We start from the raw sequence: 8,443 nt of genomic DNA, 5'->3' as shown, positions 1-8,443 counted from the left end.
ACCTGAGCCTCTTTAATAATTGATCCCAAATGAAAGTGAAAGATTAATGAGGGGCAGATTCTATCTCCTCCTACTCCTCCCCCATGCACCCCCTCTGTTGAGTTCACAGAGATCAACGGTTTTTCTGTACCGATGCTTGGTTTACAGTCGCCATCTTCTTTACCGTCACTCCAGTCATCATAATCAGTAATACTGTCAACACTAAACACACTCATCATCATCATCATGTCATGTCATCAACATCAACAAATACAAAACACTATGGGCCCTATTACAGTATGTGTCTTAAATTCAGGCGTTATGCCCTTATTAGGTGAAATGTTTCAATATAATGTTTCTAAAGTGTAGTTGCTTATTTGGGCTTTTCTCCTAATTGCGACCAAAGGTCGCAGTTAACTATGGAATTGTGTGTTTTTCGTCACTCAAAATTCCCATGGGAAAGCCCCCATATATTGTGCCCAGGTCTCGGGACAGTCACATCCCTATGACATCATCATCCCCATACATGGGGAAAGCCCTCATATATTGTGCCCAGCACTCACCCAGCAGTCTGCCGTCAACGAGGCGGATGCGTGCACGCAAACTCACTTAATTAGGGTGGCCATAAGGGGGTTAAGTTGTATGAAATACTTGCCATTAATATAGTGGCTGCAACTGTATTAATTGATTGCCCAAGTCCCGTGGTGGGACTTGTGCTCTGGTTTTGGTGAATATTAAGTAGTTCCGGTCATTTTGTTGGGGGCAATGGGGCCACGCATTAAAAGTAAATTAATCCACAAAACTAGCGTCATTTGTATTGTTGACCTATTTCTAAAATATTAGCACAACTTTTGTTCAACCTTGACCCCTCTATCACATGGAACTATTTTTTGGGCGTAGTGATATGGACACAAAAAACATAGTTCTGTGTGATAGAGGGGTCAAAAATGAACGAAAGTTGCACTATATGGTAGAAATAGGTCAACAATACGTATACCAGGTTTTATGACTAAACTTAAGACCATGGAGGAGTGGCCAGTGCTTTTTGGCTGTTTTGAGTGGCCAAACAGCATTGGCCACGCCTCCAGGTCTTAAGTTAAGTCATAAGACCTGGTACTTAAGACACGCAAAATAGAGCCCTTTAAATACAAAGGAGAAAAATCAAACACGACGGCAGTGAATGTCTTTCTATGGGAATATGCATTTACCTCCCCTCAGAGCTCTGGGATGACCACAGCTGGCTAGGAGGCCATTTCCTTTTGATATAAGTTTATGATCATATTCAGCCAGCTCACAAATAAATGTAGTGGGTGGGAGTGCTTCCTCAGGCAGATACGTAAAAAGTACCAGGGAAGTTAGTGAAACATGTGTTCCTTCCGTGAACGGCACATAGATTGTTGGCATATGCACAGACACACACGCACGCACGCACGCACGCACGCACGCACGCACAGTGACACACACATGCAGAATGAACTAGATTTTTTTTAATCTCCAGAGATGTGAAAGAGTGAAGAGGGGAGGGAGAGGGAATCTCAAAGACTGGCATTTCATCAGAAAAGACAAATAAACAAATGTGTGGGTGACTGAATAACAGTGCCAGGAAGAGGGCAATATAGGGTAGTCAGTCTCTCTCTCTCTCTCTCTCTCTCTCTCTCTCTCTCTCTTCCCCTCTCTCCAAACGGTTCTAGAAACTTCTTGGCACAGGCAGAGCACCTTCAGATGTCGTATATTCCTTCCTGAAATCTATGAGCTACTGCTGAAGGAATGCCTCGTTCTGCCACTCAGTGCTGCATGGTGTTTGGATAAGACCTTTACAGAGAGCACAGCAGAGAGGGTAGACAGGGTATATATGGGTATGGAAGCTGACGTTAACCACCGCATCTTAGTTACTTTAATTGAATTGTGGATCTTTTACGTTTGTATTTTTTGGATGCTTTGTCAACATTGTTTGAATCAAGATAAATGCTTGTTTACTTGTATGATCATGGGCAGTGGGCACTCATGGCAATAAATATAATTATTCTGTTTCTAAACTTGCCTGCAGAGAGTACCGAAGGATGGGATATGAAATGGAATAAGTACTAGAGTGTACAGTACATGTCCTGCTGATAGGGGTATGTGCAGCGTAAAAGGTAACCCTCTGCCCGGCTTCGGCTCGATGCACATACGCCATTTTGGAAATAACTCGTCCTACTTCCGGGCCTCTTCCCGGAAGGTGTTACCGATGATATGATACTTTATAATGAAGGCTTTTAGGCTTTGTTGTTGCATTCTGGTCAAACAGAGTCAGCTAGGTGCTACTATTGTGCATGTTGGCTCACTGGAAACACTTTCCTACACCAGTGGCAGTGCATGGGTCTCTCAAAGTGTCCTTGAGTGGGTTCCAAATGGCCTCGTACGGTTGTACTGTGTAACTCAAAGAACACACACATAACTGGTACAAATGGAACCAAATTGACCCGTAAACAGGCCCGGATTAACAATGGAATTTATAGCCATACCTGTATATACCCTGTCTACCCTCTCTGCTGTGCTCTCTGTAAAGGTCTTATCCAAACACCATGCAGCACTGAGTGGCAGAATGAGGCACAGGCTGTGGCGCTCTGCAGGCTGCAGAGCCCTGTGCGAGAGACTAATGTACAGCTGTTGCTTCCGTCGAAACCTTATTCATAGGTCACCGATTTCAATATACAGGACCCCCACTAGTGTTTTTGGTCGTCCAACATTTTCTTTAAATAGTATGTCCCAATGATGCCAGATGTAAAATAATTATTGCACTTGTACGATAATTTTACCCTCAATCAACCCTCGATCAATAATTCCAAGTATGCCCAAATGTAGACTATACGCTATTTTTTGTACAATAGTTTTCTTTCAAATACTATAATTTTAAGCCTCCAGTACGATAATTTTACATTTCCCATCTGGCAATACTGGCATGGTATGTCCTAACGTGACCTTCCTTGGCCTGATAATACATAAATTATGAGAGCAAAAAACTAAAATACATCGCATGGATGCACCTGGGATGTATCCTCAGTGATGTCTCCTAAGGTCATCGGGATTTCTGGTCTCTCAACATCATACCCCTCACTCAGGTGACCCAGCTGGGGTGATCAAGTCCCGACTTACGTCCCAGTAGCTATACTCAGTCCCATTAGGGAAAGACAGGGCCACACAATCCGATGCTCCGGAACTACTCTGCCGGAACTGGGAGTGAGAGGAACTGGCACGTGGACGGACTAGGCTCTGTGGTTGACTCCTGTCCGCCGTCCGGGCCCCTCCTACGTCTCACTAGGTCCATTCCTGCTCTCACCAGGTCCAGGACCTGTGCGTTGCACCAGTCTCCCAGCACCAGGCACGTCATTCAGGAGTGGTGGATTATCGAGCCGCAATGGTTCTGCATGGTGGTGCTGCAGGTTCCGCTTGCGGCTTGAATGGCCCTCCTAAAGGCCATTACTGCCAAAAGAGGACACAGTATTTCTATATATTATTCAAGTTCATATTCAGTGTGTGTTTTCAGTGTGTGTTTTCAGTGTGTGTGTGTGTGTGTGTGTGTGTGTGTGTGTGTGTGTGTGTGTGTGTGTGTGTGTGTGTGTGTGTGTGTGTGTGTGTGTGTGTGCGACCGACACGACACGTGCGCAATAATGTACATAATTAAAATGTCTGTGGAGGAAGCTTCTGTTTTCACCTGCCAAAATCATTCATTTATTTCTTGTGTGAACACATCACAGTATATGTGACTGCCTTCTATAATCATTTGTTATAGTGCATGTGTATTTCTTGCTGTGTGTATGTGTGTGTGTGTGTGTGTGTGTGTGTGTGTGTGTGTGTGTGTGTGTGTGTGTGTGTGTGTGTGTGCATGTGCGTGTGCATGTGCGTGTGTGTGTGTGTGTGTGTGCGCGCGCACGCGTGTGCATGTGTTTGTGTGTGTTTAGTCTGTGTGATGCGTCAGTAACTGGGGCAGAACTGATTGTTGCTGATGGCTGTGGGCAAGCAGAGACCTACATTTTGCTCTGTTGCACAGAGGAGGGGGAGGGGGCGTAGTGTAGTGGGTAAGAATTGGGGTCTTGTATTTATTGCTCATCCTCTCCTTTATTTCTCCTATTTTACCCCCCTCCTGTTCTTCCAGACTCATGTCCCTCACGTCTTCTGTGTTAGATATACCTCGCTGTGTGCTCTTTCCGTTCCCTCCCTCCATTCTGCCCATCCATTATACAGTATTGTGTGTAGTCTGTCCACTTGTCAGGTATAATGGGGACTGAAGCCTCATTTATGCTTGTCGCACAATGCTGGAAATTGCAGACCTACAAGGTGTCACATCCGTGCCACGTTGTGAGCTTGTCAAGTAACCATTTTTCCATGGCGAAACACTGTCTCGTGATGAAGTATGAATCAGGCTTTACTCAGCAGGGACAGATTAAAGAGGGAATGTCAGAGTGAAAATCAGAAAGCAGACAGACTTAGGGAAAGGGAAAACAGAAAAAGTGAGTGAGAGCAGGAGAGTTATGTCATCGTCAGGGGAGACATACGGACCAATCTGTGCGTTTCCTAATCGTCCAAAATGATGGATACAGGCAACAGCAGCAGACTCCAACTCCACATCCGCCACTGTAAGACACTGAGATACGGATTGGCAATGCTGTACACACTACTAGAAAACCCCCAAATACGTACATATTACACTGAAATCCTCCCCATAGACCGCGACAGAGCGAACTTGAGCCACAAGAGCCACCAGCGTGCAAACTAAAGCGAGCGCGTTGCTGTGGTGGACGTTGCGAAGTTCGATTGAGCCGACTCAGCCCTGTCCGAGTTGTAACCTAATAGCACAGAATCGTAAATAATGTCAACCCGATCTCACCCAAACACGATAAAATAACACGGATTGGCAATTCCGTATATATACTAGTGAAAGCCACGTGCGGTCATAACAGTAGTAGTGTAATATGTATGTTCTAGTAGTGTATGTAATTGCCAATCCGTGTTATTTCACTGTGTTTGGGTGACTGTGTTTGGACAGCATTAAGTAAAAAATCCCCACACCCTGACCCGTTTGTTTAGTGAGGGTTCAGACAGACTTTTTTTCTCCAATTCGGGATTAAATCCAGATCTAATGTAACCATGATAATAATCAAGCCATATGACCAGTGTTTCCCACCCCCTTGGGTTGTGACCCAGTTTTGGGTCACAAACCCAGTTTTATCGTTTTTAATCGCTATTTTATCGATTAGTTCATCCATCCATCCATCCATCCATCCATCCATCCATCTTCAACCGCTTATCCATAGTCGGGTCGCGGGGGCAATAGCTCCACCAGAGTGCTCCATGACTTCCCTCTCCAGAGCAACATTAGTGACTTCCTCCTGGGGGATCCGGAGACGTTCCCAGGCCAGTGAGTCGATGTACAGTATTTCCTCCAACTGCGCCTTGGTCTGAGTGGGACGTGCCTCGAGGACCTCCCTAGGGAGACGCCCGAGAGGCATCCTAACCAGATGCCTGAACCACCTAAGCTGGCTCCTTTCCAGGCGAAGAAGCACTCTACTCCGAGTCTCTCTCGTGCGACTGAACTTCTCAACCTATCTCTAAGGGAGATGCCAGCCACCCGTCGAAGAAAACTCATTTCGGCCGCTTGTATTCGCAACTTCTTTCTTTCAGTCATTAATCATGACCCACAATTCATGCGTTTGTTCAATAGCGTTTGTTCACCACCAAGTGTCACACACAGACACAGACACACACAGGCCAGGAGGAGGGCTTGTACAGTACAGTACAGTACAGTACAGTACAGTACAGTACAGTACAGTACAGTACAGTACAGTACAGTACAGTACAGTACAGTACAGTACAGTACAGACACCAAATGTATCTTTTGGGAAGCAATGGTATATGATGATGATCAGACCATATGTCTTAGGTATGCCATTGGTTATAAATCCAGCTTGAGAGATCAAAACAAAACAAAACAAAACACACGCACGCACGCACACATACACACACCATCATGCCTCGTGACATCATGTGACATCATCAGGGATGGAGATCCCTGATGTCATCAATATTAAGCCCATATATGTTGATCCTTCCCCATCCATCCTTCCTCTTCGATGTCTCCCTTTTGACTGATACTTGTCCATTTAAACTCTAGATGGGCCCGCCCCAAAGTTTTAGTGCAGCCACGCCCGGCAGCCGGCGAAAACTAGAGTTCTCAACAGGCCCAAAAATGGAGGCGCGGCCGGCCCTATACCTGGGCCCTCATCAAACTGTACAAGACACTGCCCCCCGCTGCCACCCTTATATCTCCATATATGGAGCTGGCCTGTTCTGACATTCCATATGTTAATCTGACCTCATCAAACCCTGTACATGTCAAGACACGCTCTATACATGGCCAGTACAGAATTCATTCCATATGTTGATCTGACCCTCCATTCCAAAGCGCCAGTGGTCGCCAGCAGTCTTCTGTCACCCAGGCGGATGCGTGCATGCATGCGACCTCGCCCTTTAGGGCGAGCTTCTCGCCCTCAGGCGTTTTACTGGTGCTAATAGAACACAACACTGGTTTGTGAGTTTGTGAAACTGATTTGTTCAAATAAAACAGCGATCTAATCGATCAATCCACCACAGTACATTTTCCTTTGTTGATTTGTCTACTGTAGCTTCAAGCCTCACATTGTATAATAGAGTATTTCTATATTGCAGTATTGATACTTTTACTCAAGTAAAGATTTGCGTATTTTTCCACCACTGTATGGGAGACTCGGGTTCAATTAAAAGCACATCTGCTTTCAGTAGTTACAGAAATGTTACTCAAGTTTGTACGACTTCCTCACGGAGGAAATGCTAACTCATCACATTTAATGGTCATCTGACATCTGACCCCTGCGTGCGTGCGTGCGTGCGTGCGCGAAAATGCGTGCATGCACGTGTGCCAGTCTGAGCAACATGTACTTCAATGAGGAGACATCTAAGCATCTCAGACCAGACCTGCTGTGATACTAGTGGTTCAGGCAGCCTTTGAACTCTCTGTGGATGTTGTAGGTCAGCCATATTATATAGGGTGTAATGATACATTTTAACAGAGATACGATACACATCACGAGACATGGTTGACGATACGACAACATACAACACAGTGATTCTCTGGCAAATACAGTACATGGACGTTATATTCGAACACTACAATCACCAGTCACTACAAGTTGGAATAAAATATGAATATTCCAAACAAACTACGTACTTGACATACTTGACAAGAAACTTGTCAAATTCATATGCCACATCAAGGCCATAAAATCCCTTGATCACAGGGGGTAATTCCGGTTTGGTGGACCCTGATCATAAACCCGAAATGGTATGCCTCCCAGGCTACCTTGACATGAGCACAGAGAATACACATTTATCTATAGACCAAGTGTACTGATATGTTGAAAAGTAGGAATTAAACCCTTCTTTTTCTCTTCCCTTATACAATGCACAAGTAAAAACAATTCGATACCGATATTGTTTTGGCATTACAAAACAATACCATATGAAATTATACAAAGTCAAACGATACGATACGTCGCCGTTTACATATTGATATACTTCAATTGTTGAAATTAAAAATAGATTTTTTTTTTGGGGGCATGGTGGCACAGGTAGTGCTGTCGCCTCACAGCTAGAAGGTCCTGGGTTCGATTCCCACTCGGGACGCTGTGGGCGCTGGCGGCGTGTCCTCATCAGTGCCCATACCCGAGGCGGGGTTGGCAAAAGGGCCTTTCTGTGTGGAGTTTTCATGTTCTCCCCGTGTCCCCTAGGGTAGGTACCCTCACAAGAAACATGCAGTAATCCTGGTCTCTAAACTGCCTCCCCCTGGCCAGCCAAAAGAAAAAAATATTTTTCAATGCAGTTACTATATTGTTACACAGCTACATTGTTGAGGTAGAAATAATCAAGACTAAGAGTAGGGGCGACTGTGGCTCAGGAGGTAGAGCAGGTCGTCCAATGATCCATGGGTCGGCGGTTCGAATCCCGGCTCCTCCTGTCTACATGTCGAAGTGTCCTTGGGCAAGACACTGAACCCCAAATTGCTCCCGATGTGCTGGTTGGTACCTTGCATGGCTTCCGCCACAATCGGTGTATGAACGTGTGTGTGAATGGGTGAATGTAATGCACAATCTATGTAAAGCGCCTTGGATAAAGGCGCTATATAAATGCACCATTTACCATTTAGTAGTGGCCCCTACCGGCTGTGCTACTCCATTCAAGAGCCCCCCACTCCATGCAAAATCCCCTTTTAAATTCCCCTTTAAAAATATGATTTGAATGCATAAAATATCAGAATGAAGCAATGAGATGTATGCTGTATTTGAATATTTCTGGTTGATATGCCTTGAGCTTGATCACCCTCACGCCACACATCTCATTGTCTCCTTTCTCTCTCTGTCTGTCTCTCTTCCCCTTGACACCATTTCAGTTT

Source organism: Electrona antarctica, assembly GCF_951216825.1.
Source record: "Electrona antarctica genome assembly, chromosome: 3".
NCBI classification, from domain to species: domain Eukaryota; kingdom Metazoa; phylum Chordata; class Actinopteri; order Myctophiformes; family Myctophidae; genus Electrona; species Electrona antarctica.
This window is presented reverse-complemented; position numbering follows the sequence as displayed.